General features: G+C 45.5%; 1 protein-coding gene across 12 annotated transcripts in view; it reads right to left on the bottom strand.

Moving 5' to 3' along the window:
* Positions 1 to 20,361, bottom strand: part of LOC107223939 (CUGBP Elav-like family member 4) — a 530,321-nt gene that overhangs the window by 103,204 nt on the left and 406,756 nt on the right. The gene's annotated exons all lie outside the window — the stretch shown is intronic.

The raw sequence follows: 20,361 nt of genomic DNA, 5'->3' as shown, positions 1-20,361 counted from the left end.
GCAGGGTCGAAGCTTGCCTCCCCCGTGAGAGCTGGGATGAGATAAGTGAAATGTATACAAAGAGCGGCACTGCAGGTCACGACGCAGGGTTTGCTTTCGATTACAGCTTAAATCTATGCCGAAAATATCCACGCGTTTTATGCACGGCGCTCGTCGCGTTCGCTACGAAATTGAGAAACGGAAAAAAAAAAAAAAACAACTTTCCGGTACTTGATACAGCGTGTGATACTTTTTCCCCGGCAGGGATTTTTTGTAAAATTGATCTGTGATTGCTGGTATAAAGTTGTACTGTCCACCGGTCATTACAACGGCCGGTTATTGGGAATTAATCGAGCTGCAATCCGCGTGGACGGCATGTTTCCGATGGCAGTTTACGCCATGTAAACACCCTCTCGATAAGGATCGACTGAAATACGTGGAGCTACCGAGTGCTCAGTGTCTGTACGATGATAACACTGGCACTTTGTTTGATCTGGGGAATAATACGAGACAGCCCGATGTGACAATATTTTAAACACTGACATGTGAGAAGTACGAGGGCTGCTTTTCGTCGATAGTCGAATAATCGCAGGCTGATGGAAGAAAAATCAAGACTCGTAGCGTATTTATTAGATTAAGAAATTAAAATGGGGCTTGACCCATTCGTCAAAAGTGTCTAAACAACAATAAGGAATCATTAATTTTAAAAATTTTTACCAGATTTCTTAACAGCGAAGCACTTGTGAAGCGGTGAACAATTCAATTATTATCGTTCCGTTATTGTAATAAATTAAGGAAATCACAAATTAAAATGGAATTTCACAATCTGACAATCAAATACCATCCTCGGATTCTTTATTCATAATCAACCTATAATAGGATTTATTGTTTTTTACCTGGAAAAAAAGCAAACGAAGAAGAAACTCGCTAAACAATTTTTAGAAAACGATTTTAAAGAAACAATAATCCACTTGAATTATCTATAATCAAAGTTATAGGATATGTCAAAAAAGTACCACATAATCGTAGACACGATGAAAACATTGACGTCTTCGATCCCGAATAACATTTACATAAATCAATTTAATGGAGACCGAATCGAATTTTTTTTAAATTAATTTCGAAGTACGCTCTCTACAGGAATTTTTTAAAAACGTACACGAGTCGGCAACACGTCTACGAGGTCGTTCGATAGCGTTCACCGTAAAGGTACCGTATGGGTGAAATGTATAATGAACAAGCTGCACGACGTACGGAGTAGAAGAAACGTTCGTAGGTGAGTTAACGAGCTTTGATGCCAATTTGTACAACGTACTTTGTCGTTACGTATCCATCGAAAGAGCTCGGTGAGTTTTCTGGTTTGAACGATAAAGAACTCACGTTTCTCTATACGAGAAAGTAAAAAATATCTCGCTCTATGATTTCTTGGGCTGCTTTCTACATGGCACAACCGTTCGGAAAACACGTTCTTTCTTCCGTCTCTGTACCGGCGATACTCAGCATGTTGTATGTATGTGCCTACTATTCAAAGGGCAGAAAATACAGACATGAGAAATTCAAACAGCTTTATTTTCTCGTCGTTCACGTTTGAAGAGATCGTTTGAGTGGCACCAATAATTTTTGTACAGCCGGGTTCTTGTCAGTATATGTATTTTTCACTCTCGTTTTTTATCTCCTCCTCTCCATTTTCCGTTTTTTCTTATTCCACTTTCCTTTTGTCTGTACACATATAATATGCGATCGTAGCTGTCATTATACTCGGCTGAAAACCGTCAAGGCTGCCGTCATTATAGTTCAATCATGCCGTTCCTTCTTTTATGTGGTACGGCTTCACAAGGCGGGGGTGAAGCTCGGCTGCTTCATACGTCTGCAGGTACATCAACTCGCCGGTGGCATAATAAAATTGCTTTTGTATCTCCGGCTGTTCCTCTTCGGCTTCCTTGCGTTACTTCTCCGCAACATTCACTCTTTAGCGAATGCGAGAACTCGGCGATGCAGGGATGGGTAGTTCCATATAACCGGGGAGCGTGTGCCGCAGCATCTCGAGAAGCATGTGGCCAGGTAGTTATTTTCCGTAGTAACTATTAACCGATAAGAAACGTCGTGTACGTGGAAACGCGGCATCGTGAATGTAAAACAAAACGATGTCGTCTTCGGCCCCCCGACCCGGCATCCGAGTGTATTTATACAAGGGTAGGAGCAAAGGGTAGAGAATTTTTATCGCGTTTCCTCGAATCCGGGGATTCAGGAACAGTGCGTTCTTTCCCCGCGAACGACACAACGCGGGGTGGAAAATCATTGCGGGAAAACGACTTCGAGGGTTAACTGTTCGTTAACGACAAAGGTGCGAAGAATCGCGCCGCGCCGTTCGCTCGTTATACGGAACACGTGTAAAGCGCTGCTCCAGTTATAATCCGGTAGCAATAAGCGGAAACTCCTCAACGAGCACCCGATTCGTAATTACTCCTGGGCAACCCCTTGCTTGTGTTATAACTCGGTGGAATTTTGGAGGAAAGTGGAACTGAGACACGCCGCAAGCACCGGCGGGAGAAACGGAGAGTTAAAGAAGGCTAACATGTTCAGAGTCTGCCGGTATTTCAGAGTCTAACCGCTAAATGCGAAGCTATTCGGCATTTATTAGCCCTCGAATGGCAGCAGCACGCTGCAGGGCCGTTCGTTTCTCGTCGACTTCCCGCGGAGCCAGCGAGGTAAATTGTTCCCATTTAATTATACGAGGCATCCATACAGGGGCGAATCATCCGAGTGAGTGGAGCCGGCGGGGGACTAGCAAGAACCAATATATCACCACTTGAACGTACTTCAAGTTCATACGGGTTCAATTTCGAAGATATTTGCCTCGAGGGCAATTTCTCGAGAATTCCAATACAATTTTTTTCCTTTAATATAAAACACTCTTGTTACTACCAAAATATCCGTCACATTCCCATCATGCTGTTGTTATACCTCGTCCTCATCAGGGTTCAATCGAATGAAATATGCATGCAGACGCGAAGGTAAAACTGGAGAACAGTATTCGATATCCTTTGGAATTCGATCTGTTTGCACGAAGACGAAGACGTGGTTACGTCGCAAGAAGACATGGCTTATAAGACACGAAGAATGATTACGGATATTACCAGAGCTGTTCGAGGAATTATAGGCAGAAACGTGGAAGACGATCCGGACCTTCGAATGATTCCACCAAACTCAGTGGATTAGTTACAATGGTCATTTCGACCGGGGATCACGGCAGCCACGGAAGACTCGTTTCAATGTTTGTCATCCTGGTCAGCACACTCTTCCTAATCCCGGGAAACCCGGCCCACCCCGGGACCTTTGCCCCTTAAAACCCTTCGGCAAGCTATCTTTCCCGAAAGAGGAACACGTTCGGTAGAGATAGATGGTGCGATGGAAGTAACGATGGTCTACGATGGAACTTCCTAAACCGCTTGGAACAAGCTGAAATCACGGTAAACCACGAGTCTAAAGTAGTAGTGGAAGTAGTTCGGCTCAGTTTCGAGTTTCCCGTTCTTCGTTCCCGAGCTGATGCTGCTCCGTGTTCGACTTTGACTTCAATTTCAGAGTAGTTTAATGAAAATGACTCACGCGCCAGAATCCCTAATCCCGTTGACAACCTTCTGTTCGCGGCAATTTCAATCTGGGTACAGCTTATCACTGCGATACTGACGTCATCGACCGCATTATGTCACTTAACGATCACGGGCCTCAAGTTTCTCACACCTACTGATCTATAGTGAATGCAGCTACCTGACTATGTTTGCTCTTTTCCACTTCTAGTCGTTATCATATGTTCCGTTTCTCCGTACAGGTATAATATGTACATCACGTTTACGTTGTACGTCGTCGGAGAACATCATCCTTCGCGAAGGCGGGCGGTGAGATGTGTCTCCCGAGTCCGCTGAGTGAAAAGTACGCTGTTTTGCCTGTCTTACAGGTCGCGCACGTCGGAGGGAAAAATGGGTCAACCTAGTATCACGTCACAAACACATTTTCTCCCGCAGTATCGCTTCACGTTGGTCTCTTTAATATATTACGGTGAGAGGAAACAGGCACACATCGGCTTCGTCCGTACCTACCGCTAACGTCGAGCAAGACTCCCTATACTCAGGGTTTTTTTCAGCTCAGATAGTTTCCCCGGTAATGCTCATTCGGAACCGGAATTTGCCAAATATTTAGCTAACCTGCTCCACCAGAAAAGAAATTTTTAGACCAATCTTGATTAGATGCAATAAACACACTCCAATGTGTTTTGCGTCACATCTATAGTCGCTTTTACATCGTTGGAGTATATTTCCTTGCGAATCGACCTATATTCGAGAACGACATGCAGGATTTTTAATTGACAATACGTTTCTAGTTTACCAATACTCTGAGGTATGATACTAGGAGTAGATAGTAGCTTACATTTATAACTATATTTTTCAAAATCGAAGCGAAGAGTTTTTAAAAACGGCTATTGAACTTGACACGTATGCTTTGCTCATTTTCACGAAATAACAAATGACCGTTGGAAAGTTGCGAACATTTTACAGTAATATTTGCATCATAACTCTAGTTCCTATAAGCAATGACTGCACACAAGTATCATGATTATGTACCGCTTCGCCATGGGGACCCGGCGGTGCTTTTTTGTTAAGCTCTGAAAATTCGTGACACTGGCGTGTGAAAGTAGACGGTACTGCGATGTAATCTCGAAAACGAGACTTGTAATATAAGTAATATTTGCCTGTTTAACCAACACATCAAAATTCTCAGATTTTGAAAAAATTTACGAAGACACTCCGATCGAAAAAATAAAGTGTCGACGAAGCTATCAACGTGAAAGGACAGTGATTTGAATCTAGTCATCAGATTAGACTTGTGTACCAGGTCTACGCAGAGGAATATTAGGCGATATTCAACAGGTGCAATTACGCGAGTACACGGTTATCTAATTATGCATACGTGAGTAAGCGGGAGTAAGTCATTGTATATTCAGAAGTTGAGTTTTCGGAATTCGGTATTCAGGGACGGGGTTCACGGATGTCGGTGTTCCTTGATCCGAGCCGTTACGAACCCATCGGCACCGAGGAGCGGTGCCTCTGAAACCCGTCAGCGGCGTAACGGCTGGCAGAGTTCTCCGTTGCTGCTCTCACCGTTTGGTGTGGCCCTCCTGGGATCGCTTTGCAAAGCGCGGGCCGCTCGCGTTGCATAAGTGATGCCCTCTAAAATACTCACGAGCCCACGACTGCGGCCGGGTCTTGTGCGAGGCCTGTGATTGCCTCTTACTATCCGTAAGCGGTCCATGATCTCGCCGTTTTCCTGGCTCTTCGTGTGCGCGCCGCGAGAGGGTGAAACGGAAAGAGACCGAGTCACGTGTGAGAAGGAAAGAGGGATGGAAATGGAATGGGTAGTGCACCGCACATTTGCACCCTTGGCATCGCCGCCCGCGACCAAGCCACCTGAAGCTTCGCAGTTCCAGTACTTCTTCTATATCCGCACCGTGTATAGTGCCGCTCTTTGGTCGTCGAGGTCGTCGAGGCGAGGATGAACACTTGGCACTTTGCCCGGTTGCGAAGAACTCCTTAGAGCGTGGATTGAGTCTCTTGTGCGGTTGTCGGGACTTGAGGCTCGACGTCTCATCGCACCTCGGCTAATATCAAGGTTGACGTCGAGATCAAAGAGCGATTCGTGCCGAGAGTGATCTCGTTTTTTTCCGAGTTTTTTTTTCATTCACTGTAATATTTTTTTCCTAACCTACCACCGCGGGGTATGTGGAAAAAATATTTTTCACGTGAAAAACAGAATCACGAATGTTTTCCGACTTTGAAAAGAGACAGCTTTGAGCGTTTCTACCATTTCTGTGACGTTGGCATAATTATATCCCCGCGTTGTAATCTAAGTGGTTCGCTAAAAATCTTCGTCTTCGTCTGGTTCGTCAAAATAGTTGATAAAGTGTTTTTCGTGTAAACCATCCTTAGAAAATTACATGACTCTCAAATTACAAATTTTTTTAAGGGTCTCTTTTCACCACAACTCACTTTGACTGATTATAAGCAAGTACATTTAATACAGCAATATTTCCAACACTTGTATAGGAGGTAAGTTAGACGGATATTCCGGGCGTCCAATATTCTCTCAATTGGAGTAACCCTATGAATGAACGTGTTGAAATTTTGAGATTGTCAGAGTCTTGCCGATTGTACGATAACCGTAAAAACCCGAGGGCCTTAGGGCATGTCCTAATGAAGCCTATTCATGCTGCTGCGACAGCGAAGACCTTGCAAAGACCGTTGGATTCTGCAGCTTTGTGCTAAGCCGAACATTTGAGAATATAGTTTGTACGTCTATTTCGAGTTTCGGACAGTCTCAACTGAGTAAACGTAAATGACAAGAATTATCCAGAAGGGCTGGTGGCGAGGCGCTGCAGGGCTCGAGACTCCAATTCCGCGAGAGGGAGGAACGGTATATACACATGAACTCATTAATATTCGAGAGAGAGGCATTCCCCGACAGTTTTACGATCGCGAAAAGTTTGAGCCGCGTGTACACCCGTTGGTACTTCATTTCGTCTCCTATCTGTGTTTGTATCGGAAAACAAATTTGTCTGGGGATAATGGATGAAGCGGTTGGTCACGGAGAGTGTATCCGAAGAACATCGGGGCTGCTTTGCCGAGGACGGTCTCCCTGTCCCTTAATTAATGGCACGCGCCTTGGCCATTGTTTTCAAAGCGAATACCGCAGGTGCTTCGCTAATTATCTTCGTTTTTCATTACTTCTTCTTCCCCCATTTCCTTTTCTCTCCTTGGGCACAATTACGTTACAGGGGATCAGGAATGCTGAAAATTTTTTGGGGGATGAGAATCGGGAGTCGATTATACGATCAATCATCCAAGACTTGGATCGGAGCGAAACTAAGCCGCCTGGGGATGTCCATCGTTCGACAGATCGTGTTCGATCTATCTCAGTTTTAGATAGAAACGTCATGCGTCACGATTAACACGTCGGAAAAAGGTGCGCGATGATCTTTAAATTTTTCTCACTACCACAAACCTTTCCTCAAAACAGCATCCTTGGTTGCAGGTGCGTTACGTCTCAAGATTGAAAGTACTCACCTGAAAAATAAATAAAAAATTCACTTTATCACATGTACCTTGAGTGCGAACAAGTTTTCGGGTGGAGAGAGTTTACGCTTTACATTCCGTAGCAGTGGGAATTCAGCTTAAGGATTATACCCGACGGGACATTCCACTGTAAATCATTTGCAACGAATGAATGATCCAATCCCTTCAACGATGTAATTTTGTCGCAGACGCCGCAGCACATTACACGGATGAAGAATGCATAGTACTGAAGTGTGACAAACAGGGTGGAATGGTTATTGTTTGGTCTTGTGCGTCGACTCACAATGAGGCGTTGCGTGTCGGTGAAATAGTGTTTCACGTGACATAATATAAACCGAGAACTAGCAGAGACTTGCTCGACGACAAGTGCTGAGCACACAGTCCTCTCACTCACCAAGCTTTCGAGCTCAGCCTGTTCAAATATTCTTGCAAATACACACACGCAAGACACGCTCCACTCGTTACAATGATTCGAAGCTGCTGTGGAGCCAAAGGCTGTACGGTATCGAGTGTCCTTCGAAAGACGGATCAAATTTATCGGCGTTTTTTATCGGATTACTAATGGAGTCGTAGGAGTTGCCATTTCCAAGGATATCATTAAAGCCCCTCATTATGTGGATAAACTCTGACTAAGATCAAGTGAACGTCACTTTACCCTGAAATAAAATTCTCACCGCGGTTGATAGGACGAAGGATTACTTGCTTGGGATCAATCACGTTACAAAATTCACGAACAGGCTTTTATAATGATCGATGGGAGGAAAGTATCTGAACTTTCGTACACTTTCGTGCGCGATGCACACACCAACGAAAAAACCTATCTCAGAGTTTACCTGATATAAATTTGATCATATGGAACACTACTTGTCTACGATTCTGTTCCAAGGGTAGCTCAATAAACATAAAGCATGAAATTGGTCTAATGTCTCTAGTCCTAAGCCTATAATTCATGAATTTACGTCATCTGAACTATGGAAGGTTTTGAAAGTAGAATGAGTCGCTGGTTCAAATTATTCCCGTTCGAGCAGTCAATTGTTTTCAAACGTGCAAATATCGAGTGAGTATACACGAATGCTTCGATTATGTAACCAACGCTGCTCTGCCGGCAACTGTGTTGGTATTCCGTATAATACGGAAGTTATAGAAGGCATGGAATATGTAACTTGAGTCTTGAAAGGATGCGAAAGTCACGTGCAGTGGCACGTGGCAGTGCACACGAGTCTCTTTTCCCCTACAGGATTCATCCATTCTTCTACGGGTTCCATTCTGGTCCCGGTGAACCTGAATCACTGCGCGATTCCGAGCTATAATTAAAACGTAAGATTAACTTAACGTCATCGACTCGTTAGTGTATTGTAAAAAGTCGAAAAGTTTGAAATAGAGAAAGATATTGGAGGACTCTAACAATATTCGCATTTCCAAAGCACCAGGAATGAAAATGATGACTAAAATTACCATAAAATGAAAAATCAGTTTCCCGAATGATTACAAATAATTAACTGATTAATCAATCAGAGGGGTAAGATACGAAGTAAGGAGATTATTGGCTGGAGTGCACGGAGGATCCGGAGGAGGGTTCGACCTACGCAATCAAGCTCAAGTAAGGAAGTTAATTCGCGCCAAGTGTGCACACTTGCCGTGAAAGTTCTACCGAGCACGGCTGCGAAGCTTTGGCATAAGGCAAAGTTGGCGCTGCAACGGTGAGATGTTACCATTTATAGGGTAGTGGCCTCGTCCTCTTCCATCGAGCCCTCTAGACTGCGCACTCTATTACCCCTAAGCCTAAACTACTCTCGTAACAAGCGCGATGCCTCGGTGCTAGTGAGCGCACAGCTCACACCGATGGGCGTTTCTTCGCGGACACAGGTAGAGTGGGAGGGAGAGAGTTTCAGAGCCCGTAAATCAATACGGAATCACGCGTCGAGAGATTGACTGGAGTACCGACGTCGCCTGGATCCAACGTCTGGCGGTGACATTTACTCGGAGATAATCGTGAGGCTCATTCCTGGAGACCGCAACTGTCGCCCGGGACAAAGATGTCGTCTGGAGTCAAAGGATTCGGCTCGGTCATCGGGGATGAGACCTGGCCAAAATTGCGCTTGGATGCTGGCGAGTCCTTGTTCGCCGGGAAACGTGTACGGTGCCCCGGGTTCCGATCCGGGGATATGCTTTTCTTCCTTACAATACATCCGGCATACCCGACCCTCACCCGCTGAGCGCCGTGAACGTCGCCTCGCCTCTCACAATGGCCCCTTTAGACTTCGCGAGTTCCTATATACACCGGTCCTCCAGATTTCCTTGTATTCCCGTTGACTCGATTCCCGGTTGTCCTATTTTGCGCCGACACCTGTATTACCCCCCCCCCCACCCTTCAGTTTGTCGAGTACTACCAAAGAAAATTTCATATAAACGTGGACGGGCATCCGGACGAGTTACACAAAAATAAGGTTGGCTTTGTGGGGACTTTAATCAAGTGCCTGTTACGCCGTGTTGTCGAGCGGCTAACTTGAACCGAACAACTAAAAGTTGTCGCTTCCGAAGCCCCGGGTACGAGAGGCGTACGAGAACACGTATAATGCTCTCCCGCTTTCTCCATTCCGCGTCGCCTTCACCGCGGGGATGCCTTTGAAATGACGTGAAATTAAGGAACGACAACGATAATGTCGAATTGTACGCGCTGTCAATGGCTAAGGAAGCCAATTTCATCTCATATTCCTGTCTGCGAGTGCGAAAACCACCCCGTACTTTTTCTCTGTAAAAGGACCGGAGCTGGTACAGCAGCTGGGCGATATGATGCAGGGGGTGAGGAGCCAGCGGCAGCCTCGACTTTCACACTTTCCTCCCACCAATGAAATCTAGTTAGCCGTTTCGTCTAATCCGAGATGAAATTCAATTCGTTTTAATATCATCTTCGCGTCGGCTGCAGGATTTGCCGATCCATCAGCACTCTCCCTTCGCTTCCCGAGTCTCTCGACCCTCGTGCCGCTCTTCAGATGCCCCGGGTTTATTATGATTCATATTCTTACGTCGGGACTTTTACTACTCGAAAACGAATATTTTTACTACCCAATTAGTTTTTATAGAGATATTTCGAAGCGGCGGATAGTTATATTTTTTTTTTCTTCTTCTTTTCCTTCTTCTTTTCTGAAAGTATGTCATGCAACGAATTCGATATAGTTATCCTGATCCTCCCCCGCGGTTGATCCATTCAAAAAATGTATCTCCAGCTCGTGGGTGTGTTTCCTGGACGAAAAATGTTGCCAAGTTACCCGAACTGATGATGAGTTGCCCGGGTCCGGCTGGCTTTTGCTAATGAAGAGCTTTAATATCGCACAAGGACGTAAACCGCTGCCAACGACCGTTGCGGAGCTCGAGAACTCCTGCCGCGACGAAGGGTGGCTGCGACGGTTGAAGAAAAAAAGGAGAAGGAAGAAAGAGAAAATAATAATAAAACTAATGAAAAACGTTAATGCATGTATAACTTTCCGGCTTAATTTCATATAACGAGAAAAGGCGAGATAAAAGAAGAAGAAGTGATAAACTGCTTTGAGGAGGCTACCCGAAGACAAAGTCGCCGCTCTTCCTGCTTCACCCGACCCAGCTCCTCCGACTTGACGACCCCCGTTGCCTTGCAGAAGAGACGATCATCCCTCTCTCTCTCTCTCTCTCTCTCTCTCTCTCTCTCTCTCTCTCTCTCTCTTTCTCCCGCCCCGCTGACAACATCTTCGCTAATTAACTTGACGCACTTTTCAAACTCATAACGACGGGTAACGTCGTTATGGCGGGGCGTCGCTATAGTCGCGCTTTTCTTACAGCAACGAATATATTCTAATGGACTTATTTTCCGTCTGAGCTGCAAAGCTGTGATTATAACCAAGGGGTCTCACTCCGTCTTCCTCTCTCAATGCCAACCGTTCTCTATTTCAAATTATTCATCGGTCCTGCAGTTACTGTCGTTAATCTTCTGCTGTTATTTTGAAACGGACGTGATAGTTATAAACTCTGCTTGATGTAGATGACCGAAAAAAAGAGATAGATGGAAAGATAAATAGATAAGGTTTATTATGCCCTTGGTAATGTTGGATAAAAAATCATAGACACAAGTAAAGCAGTAACATGGAATGAAAAGAGGTGAAAACTAAGTGTAGAAGTATGAATACATGAACAAAAAAATAGAATGATGACACACGGGAAGATGACAAGTACGAATAGAATAAAGTAAAACAAGTATAGATAAATAAATAAAATTAAAAAAAGAGAGAATGAGACAGAGAGAGAGAGAGAGAGAGAGAAATGAACCGAATAATATCTTACCAACTGCGCTAGGCATAATGTAAAATTAGGGGTAGAAAGTAATTCGAAATCTCTCAAAGCTCGGGCAAATGATTTGTTTTACGTTCGACGTTCGACGTTCGCTGCCGCTTGGTTTTTCCGTTTTAGTACAGCTACCTATGTAATACAGAGCTGCAAGCCCTTCGAGCGGCGAAGCCAATGAACTCCGTCCGGCGCATCGGTCCTACCAATCTACCCGGTCCATATCCCCGGCGGCTATCAAAGCAGCATTCCCTTTACCCAGCGGAGCGTATGAGTATATCAGGCTCACTCTTTCGAACTGAGGTACTCGCGAATAAGTAGAATTATCCGACAGGCTGCCGGAGGTTCGTTCTGCCGTGCGCGCGATGCCGGCTCCGTGCCTATCAGCTCGCCAATCCGGAACTGATGGCTTCTCGTCGTTTATGCAATCCGTTGAATGCGGACCGCCCCTCGTACCTTCGCTGGCAAAGACCCTTGTGCTATTTCGTTGCTAGAAAAATGTCCACCGACTGAAGAAAGAATCGCGCGATACTCCGCGAGCTGCGGGTGCAGGCGGATTAATGAGAGAAAAATTGCGGCGTCCCCGCCAAAAAGATGAAGACGCGCGTATATCCTGGCAGCTGAATCCTGGCCGGTATATGCATGCTGTATAACCTATGTGCGTGGGTGAGCTGGAAACTTTTTTGTCCACCGACATGCAGGACCGAGGGCTCTCGCCGCTCAATTTGTATGTTAATTTGCGAGTGTTCGCCGGGCGGAGGGAGGGAGAAAGGGAGAGGCACGCCAGTCCGCTTGATAATGTCATGTTTATTCAGCGATGATATCGCTGCGGGCAGTCACCGGACATCCAACGCGCCCATTGCCACCTACAACGGATCCTCGCGATTCCCCATTCTTTAGCGAAACCCTTGTCTCGCGGCGAAAATCCCCACCTCGTATACGTACAATATCATCTATTCTCATGGATATTATCCAGCCGAAGCATGAAGAAGCCTGTCGCTGGTTTCGACCGCGGGGATGGCCGAATAACGTGAAAAAAAATTACATCTCAGAAATAATCCGGAGGTTAATCTGCTTCATGTGTCCAGGAAAGGTATGCTCGCCTAATTAACGCACCGTCATAATTTTTTTTTTTTTTTTCTTTTTCACCAGATTGCTGGTGACGCAGTGATTTGTATAACTGATCATCTGACACGTCGCGAGTAAATGTCTTGCGGCTAATCAAACGATCAGTAGTGATTTGGTCGAGTTGGAAAACGACTTCTGTTCCGACATTCGAGTCAATGTATTCTCAAAATGACGGCGAACCATGCGAGTCACTGTTATGAATTCTTACGCGAGGGTTTGATGACATTAAGGAAAAATAGTGGATGTATTTCAGAGTTGAGTTCAAATATACCGACTTTCAGCCGATATTTTCTCCGAGCAGCGAGACCTGAGGGGATTAATCAAACTCGTTACTTTTGCATAGATTTGATTTGCTCGACCGTGCGACGGCCGCCTTCTCCTGGGGCTACAGCAGACCGCTTCTCGCGATAGCGACGTGTTTGCGTATATAAAATTAGACCCGATGCTCTAGGTCTCGTTGCATAGAAATAATGAGTTGGGAACATCGAGTTATACGTGCGGCCTTCGGAGCCCCGATATTCCCAAAGAGAATCGAAATAGCGGGTTGTTCCAGGTACCTCGGTGCAATTGGAAACAATCATCGATGAAGAAGGGCACTGAGAATCTTGACAGTGGTAAGAAAGTTGGAAAGATGTCAATTGTTCGAAAGAATAGTTGAGGGCCAATTTTCCCGTCTCTCAACCAAGTCCGTAGCAAGATGCAGGTGATAAGCTGCAGGCAAGATTCTAAAACTCAATCGCTTCGCAAGTTGCAGGCTCTGAATACAAGCGACGGCTCGATATAAAAGTAATTTCGAAGGTACCTCCTTGCGCTTGATACAGATCAGTATAATGCTAATAAATCTCCCTCGCAGACTATCCCTTATCCTCGTACTCAGCTTCGTCGGTTGTCAACGACTCGACTATTAGGTTATCTGTAACTTTCGGACCGGAGCTGCGGCGGGAAAGGCAGAAGAGTGAAATAAATTCAGGTTATTTATATCGGCGGGGCGCGTTGAGACTCCGAATAAAGCAAGTCCGTTTAGAGGTGGTCGGCGTACAAGAAATAGAATATAAGTAGCCCGACATCAGGGCGATAATGCAAGATGAAAGTGTAGATTGCGCGGGCGAGGATGGGCGGCGGGGCTCCTCATGGAAAATGTATGAAACCGGGATCTTTCTCCTCACAGGCGAGCTGGACAGAGGCATCGAAATGCCTGCTAACACCGAGACTGTCCGCGACTCTAGCCTCCCTTTATTTATTAGCTGTTTAGGCCGCCATACAGCCACCCGCTCCGGCCGTTTCTGCCAAGAAAACAGCCTAAACTGCCATCGACTTCGCCACCCTAGAACGCTGGCCCTTCTTTCTAGAACGTGTATATAATACGCATATCTTTTCACCAGGATTATATAAAAGTATCGTTTATTCGACCCGAGTCTGTGGAAGAAATTTTCCTGTATTTTCACCATGGTTGTATATTATTAAAGACCATGAAACGTGGCTCTGAAAATGGCTCATGTACATCAGTGATCGTGCATCGATACTGAAATTTCTCTCTTGAAACGTGGATAGTAATTATGTGTGCTCTTCACAGTTCATCATTTTTTCCCCTCGAATGATGTTACCGATAGCCAATTAATTTCTAACAATTTCCTACTATCAATACAGTATAATAGCAGAGATGAGAAACTGCAGTATCTGCACTTTCACTTGTTAGATCCAAGTACAAGTATTAAACTATGACTATGAATCGATCCTGACACTGAATTCAAAACACTTCGATCTTGCGAACAGCGGAGTTGAGTAATAAGACGAACGGAGTTCGAATATCTGTAAGAAGATTTCAGTATTATCTCGACGCGGTTCGAAGGTGGAAGTACGTTCCATGAGCGTGAAGCGTCATATTTCACCGGCGTTTTTGTCGCCTGACTCGTTTGTCAGTTTGAACGTAACGCGAGACGCTCTCAGTCTACCCTCCACGGCACTCGGCGTTGCGGAAGTGAGAGCGTTAATGAAAATACGACTGTCGAAGCTTAAGAGGCGTGCTAGAAAAGTAGGCCTAGAATCGCGGCTATGGTGGTTGCGTACCCTCAAGGCACAAGGTGGGTGCGTTTGTGTAAACGCATACATGCAGCTCGCAGCGGGTCGACCGGATCACGGATTCCGCGTAGTGTTTTAACGCCCTCGCGAAATGAAAACGTCCGCGTCGTTACCTTCGAATCCCTCCTCCAGGGGGTCTCGTCGATGAATGGGACGTCGTCTCTCCTAAATGCATTTGATTATTTTCATCTGTTTGTTTTATCTCGGGTGGCACCGTAGAGAGGGTGTCCTTCTGTCGCCATCCGAGTGAAATATCCTCGGAATAGCGTGCACTCTTGAAAGAACGTGTCTTTTCTTTCTTTCTGCTATTCCTTTTTTCCCCTCTCTCTTGTTGCTCATTTTTCTTATCACAGAGATTAGATCTTTGAGGTGATTTTTGCCGCTCTACGCAGTTCTCGAGTGTACGCGTGTCGATAAGATTTTCTTAATCAGTCGAGAGCCCGAATTGATCCGCAAGTTTTTCATTGTCGAAATTGTCTCGTCTTTCAAGTTTTTGAACAGTGATTGGCGCAGGAATAAGATCGGAAAATAATGGTGATTCTGGGCCGTTAGTTTCGGGGCTAATCCAGCTGCAGACGAGAAATTGTCAAGAATCTCCACCCAGCGACAAAGGGTGGATAAATTCGAGGCGGTTAGCTCATCATTGATAGAACCTTTCACTTCCCTGACTCCGTGACTCCCCAACGCTGTAAATCGAGTACCCGAGCTATAAGCTGTCGAGGTGATTCGAGGCGTGCCAAGAGTTTAGGAAACGAGGACCTGGCGGATGTGCAGGAGCAAGAGAGAAAAAGGGGAAGATGGGAGATGAACGGAGAGAGAGGAAAAGAGAAAGAAAAAGAGATCGGGGGATTCTTTTAGCGCATTGACTTCTTTGGAATTTAAAAGATATAGCCCCGGGCAATAGGCAGGGAACCTCGCCAGGGGACCAGGTACGGCTGGGTGCGCGTCAGAACGCTCACGGAGAGTCGTTAAGGGTGACGTTAGCGCTCACCGCGTAGAATGCAGATCAGTCTGGCAGGCAGGGAGGCGTCGCGGCGGTGGCGTCGCTTCGCCTCAAGCCCCTGTCGACTCAACTTTAGACCCTGCAGGGTAAGCACGGGTTAAGTATTAAACGCCCTAAAAGTGGCTGCGTCAAATTGAAGAGTAAAGCCCTGCGCAATCCGACCCCGAAAAAGCCCAGTTTTCATGTGAGCCGCGTTTATATTTCCGTCGAATCTTAGAGCGGAGAAGAACAGCGGACGGAATACCAAACCGGAATTGAATGTCTGCCTCTGGTTATCTGCGTCCAACTCGCCCAGAGCTGGAGACGCGAATTAAGGGTGGGCGGGCCGTTATTCGGGTATCTGATGAACTCATTGCAGACTCCAAAAATATACCGGGATCTTATTATCGCTGTTATAGGATTATAACGAGTGAGCGACACTTTTTTCGGGATGTAGTGAGAGAAAGGTTTGATTATCTCAGCGATTAACTGTTGAGGAAACTGCCGATGACGGGATAAACGAAAGAAGGTGCAGGGCGCGTCTCGCGTTCGAGCGAGGGCGTAAATTTTTTAAGCCGTCAGTCGTGCGTGAATGGAGTTTGCTCGACTAAGAGAAGAGTTTAAAATATTGAAATCGTTAGATTGAGTTGACGGAAGATCGAGTTTCAGATATTTCATATTTCACGATTTATTACTTCTTCAAGTGTCTCGCGCGCGCTGATCGAACGAAGAAGATGAGCTTTCTTCCCCGGCTGCAGAGGATGGTTCATAAGTTTTCAGCCTCTTTCAGCGTTTAGTTCGTCCTTTTGTAATTACGAGTTAAAAGGGATTTCTACCGGGTTGACGAAACGGATCGCAGTGCGTTGAATTGATTTCTTCCGTTGGGCAATTTGCCTCCTTTACCCCAATCTCCGGTATATTATACCCACTAGCAAGTGAAAAGTGGAACATTCATTTTTTCATCGCAATCCCTTTTTTTTCTCACTTTTCCCTACCTGTTACCGACAGCGGGAACGCGAGAAACGGAGGGCCGGGACGGCTTTGCGAGGGGCGAGCGTAACGCCGAAAGGAACGCGCGAGGGAGGAAAAGAGGGCAGGAAGCCTGCAGGGCGGCCCTCGAGACGTAGGCGCGTCCTGGCTTACCCTCTGACTCGCGGCCATTAATCAAGTGACATTCCCAAACCACCAGGAACTGGGCCAGCTTCATTCCCGCAGCGGAAAAGCGGCGAGATGGTGAGAAGAAAACAAATTTACAATCTATTTAAAAGGCTTTCCAATCGGTCCGATTTACTCGGGGGACTTTGTGGCTGACTTCGTCGCCACTTCATCGGCGGCGTATCCCTTTCCTTCACCCCAATTTGCAGCCGTAAACATCCGAACTGCTTTTTTTATTATAGTACTGGACGAGATGGATCAATTCTTGACGAATCACACACTGGGCCAAATTACCTTGAAATCATCGCTGTCAAATTAGTTCTCATATCATCCCAATATTGATAATCCTCCAGATTTTCATCCCCTGTAAAGCGTTAAGTGATCTTGTAGAACTCGATTGGACCCCAAACCACGAATTCTTGTTTCTGTTATGTTTTGTTGGAAGTAGCAAAAGTTATGACGGAGGAAAACGGCGCAACATCCATCTTGGACGTCCGATAGTTGTAGGAACGCGACCGAAGGGAGGGCCTCACATTCGTACGGGCATCTGAAAAGGCAAGAGGAACATGCGTGATGCGGAAACCGCACAACGTATGGTCAGGTGCGGTGGCCCGTACACTTATCAATCACTTAGCGGCACATTTGGAGATCCGGTTGTCATGGGAGAAGTTTTCGTTTCGCTACTTCGATCGCGCGCTGCCGCGTCCGTGGTTAGGCCATCCATCTTTTTGCCAATTGACAGCGTGAAAATACTGCGCGCGGATTGAAGCCAGGCCCTAAAACAGAGGGAATAACGCGACGAAGACGGGGTACAGTGAAACCCTTGCCTCTGATAGCCACGAAATGTATCCCGTCATCGGCAAGCTCACTTGGTCGGTGACGAGCAGACAGTCATTGGAGTAATACGGAATAACCAATAAATATTCGAGCCGAGGGTTTGGTTTGCACTAATAGCGCACATCCATCTTCATCGTTCAAAATTGTTACCATTCCTCGTCATTTGTGCAAGGGGAGTGAATCGATACCCACGCTTCGAACCAACTTCCAATGGACTCCACTCGAATTGTCATGAAAATACAATCTGCAGAAGTGGGTGTTTGCGTCTGGGTGAAATGAATTCGAGTTTTCAACGACGAAATGAATGGGTCGCCTTGATGAGGAAAATTTGCTGTCGCAGAGCCGAGACAGCCGTGGCAAAAACCACGAGCGTGAAATTCTGTGGAATCCGGATTCTAGGTGTATGTACATTGTATATACGTACACTTTAGCAAGTCCATTATAGGGATTGTGGTCGCGACCTGGGGAGCAAAGGTGGCGGCGAGTATTTTTTTTTTTTTCTTTTCCTTTTGATTCCGGAGAAGAAGTACTCTGTCTTTCTTCCACTAGCATGCCTTAGTCATCTCGCCGCTTGGCAGCCTCTCCCGCAAACCATACTTTACGGTCAGAGGCCCGCTGATGATGGTAATAGTGTAATAAAAGCGCGTAAGAAAACGACTGCCGAGATGAAAGAACAAAGAAGTGAAAAAAAAAGGAACGGAAAGGAAGATGGAAGAGGAGGTGAGAAAGAATGAAAAAAAAAGAAAAAATTCTCCCGTTTGGCCGAGGTGAGACTCGAGGATAAAAGGAACGGAAGGTGGCTGGCTTGAAATTAGAATCGAGTGAGACAGTGCAGACGCAAACTCCGTCAAAAGTAAGACAAATTTCGTGTAATTTAAATTAGCCGGGGGAAAAAATGAGCTTGAGCTGTGTTCTCGAGGAGCTCGCTTCGTGTCAAACGCTAAGGGACGCCCGTCGGCTTGATATTAACGTATTCTAAGCTGTGCTTCTTTTTTTTTTTTTTGCCCATACTAAAAGTGTGCCTATCCATTAAAGATCAATTCGTGCAAATTTTTTTAAACGCATTACTGCAGATGCGGATCAATTCTTCACGTCACCCGAAACTTACGTGTACGTGTTATTGAGAACCTCAGTATGGTCCCTGAGTTTTTAGGCTGTGAGGATAGTGTAGCTACAGTACCAAATCTTCTCTCTACAAAAGCACAAGCACTCTGAATTTGTCCGTGATTTCGCCGAGCGCGATTCTCAACGCTTCCCGGTGATATCATCACAAAAGTGGGAAAAATCCGTGGAGAAACAAAATAATAATATGTCCAATGGTCTCTGGAATAGTGGACATTCCGACACGATTGGATGCAGTGCGCGTTCCTACCGCTGCAGTTTGAGATACGCGGTCGTTCCGCTCCTAGTTAAAGTTGTGCAACCGATTTTGAAGCTTGCACGTTCAGACAACCATTTTATTCAGCCGGGTACTTTGGCCTTGAAGCTTTGCAGGCTCTGAGAGAACGACTTTCTTCCTAATTCATACCGGTGTCGGTGCTTCATTATCACTCCCTTGGATATCTGAGGAAATGGGTCGATTCGACGAGTTCATTAGTTATCGCGAGCCTGGATTCGATTTCATTCGATATTATTTCATTTCTTTCTCCTTTCCGCTCCGCGGAGCTGATTCGCATGTAAAAATTATCCAGCCAACGTGTATAGAGTATCTGTACAAGCTTTAATTTTCCTGCTAATCAGAAAGAAAAAAGAAATATTTGATATTGCGGTGATGCAAGGAAATATTATTATTACAACCAACGTCTGCCACTTTATTGAGTAAACAACGAGGAAATTTTCCGCGGCCGTTTCAGGGTGCGAAGCTTATAGCAGCGCAGAAGAAGTTTAGAGTTTTTTGTATATTTTTTCAACAAATAGGATTACGCGAAGATATAATCGTTCGAGATATGGTATATAAGCCATTTTGGAACCACCGACAAGCCGAACGAATTGTCCAATTGTCGTAAAATATTCGGCCGGCGCGTAAGCTCCGCTCGTTAGATGGAAAATAAACAAGAGCTTATTATTTTTCTGGGAATAATTTATTATTACAGTTGAATCGCAATACCCGTATATAATAACATCCTCTGGCTTCCCACTCTGGGGGCTTATTGCCTGTTGCCGAGCGTTCTCGTTGTATAACGAAAACAGTTATTTAACCTGAACGAAATTCGAACCTCCCTGTGTTTGCGCAATTAATTGCACGAGGTAAAATCAATTTTCTGTAGGTACCAGTGTTCAAATTAAAACAACAACAAAACGAAGCAGAGCAAAACTGAGTTAAACTAATAAAAAAAGAGTACGGTAAACAAAATTATAGCCCATTAAAACTGCCATGCGACACAAATTACCAAATTAGGATAGTGGTGTATAATTATCGCAGACGATCATTTGCAGAGTGTACATGTCTGATTTTTATTCTCACGCCCGCAAACATTTCAAAATCCCCGTAACATGATTCACGGGATCGCGTTTAATTCCGCACCGCATTTGCACGCTGCATGCATTGGATGCAGGCTGCAGCTATCAGAGAGCTTGAATATCGAAGAGTGCACAGCTCATCGTCAGTATGATCCTGCAGATCTTGCGTGCAGTAGCTGCGCCTAATCTATCACTCCAGCGCGTATCCCTGGTCCATTTTAATTAGCGAACTAATTGGCGTTCCGGCTACAAAGGCTTCCTCTGAAATGAGCAGAGGCTTCCTTCCGCCTCGCGGAAATATTC

Source organism: Neodiprion lecontei, chromosome 3, assembly GCF_021901455.1.
Source record: "Neodiprion lecontei isolate iyNeoLeco1 chromosome 3, iyNeoLeco1.1, whole genome shotgun sequence".
NCBI lineage: Eukaryota > Metazoa > Arthropoda > Insecta > Hymenoptera > Diprionidae > Neodiprion > Neodiprion lecontei.
This window is presented reverse-complemented; position numbering and strand designations above follow the sequence as displayed.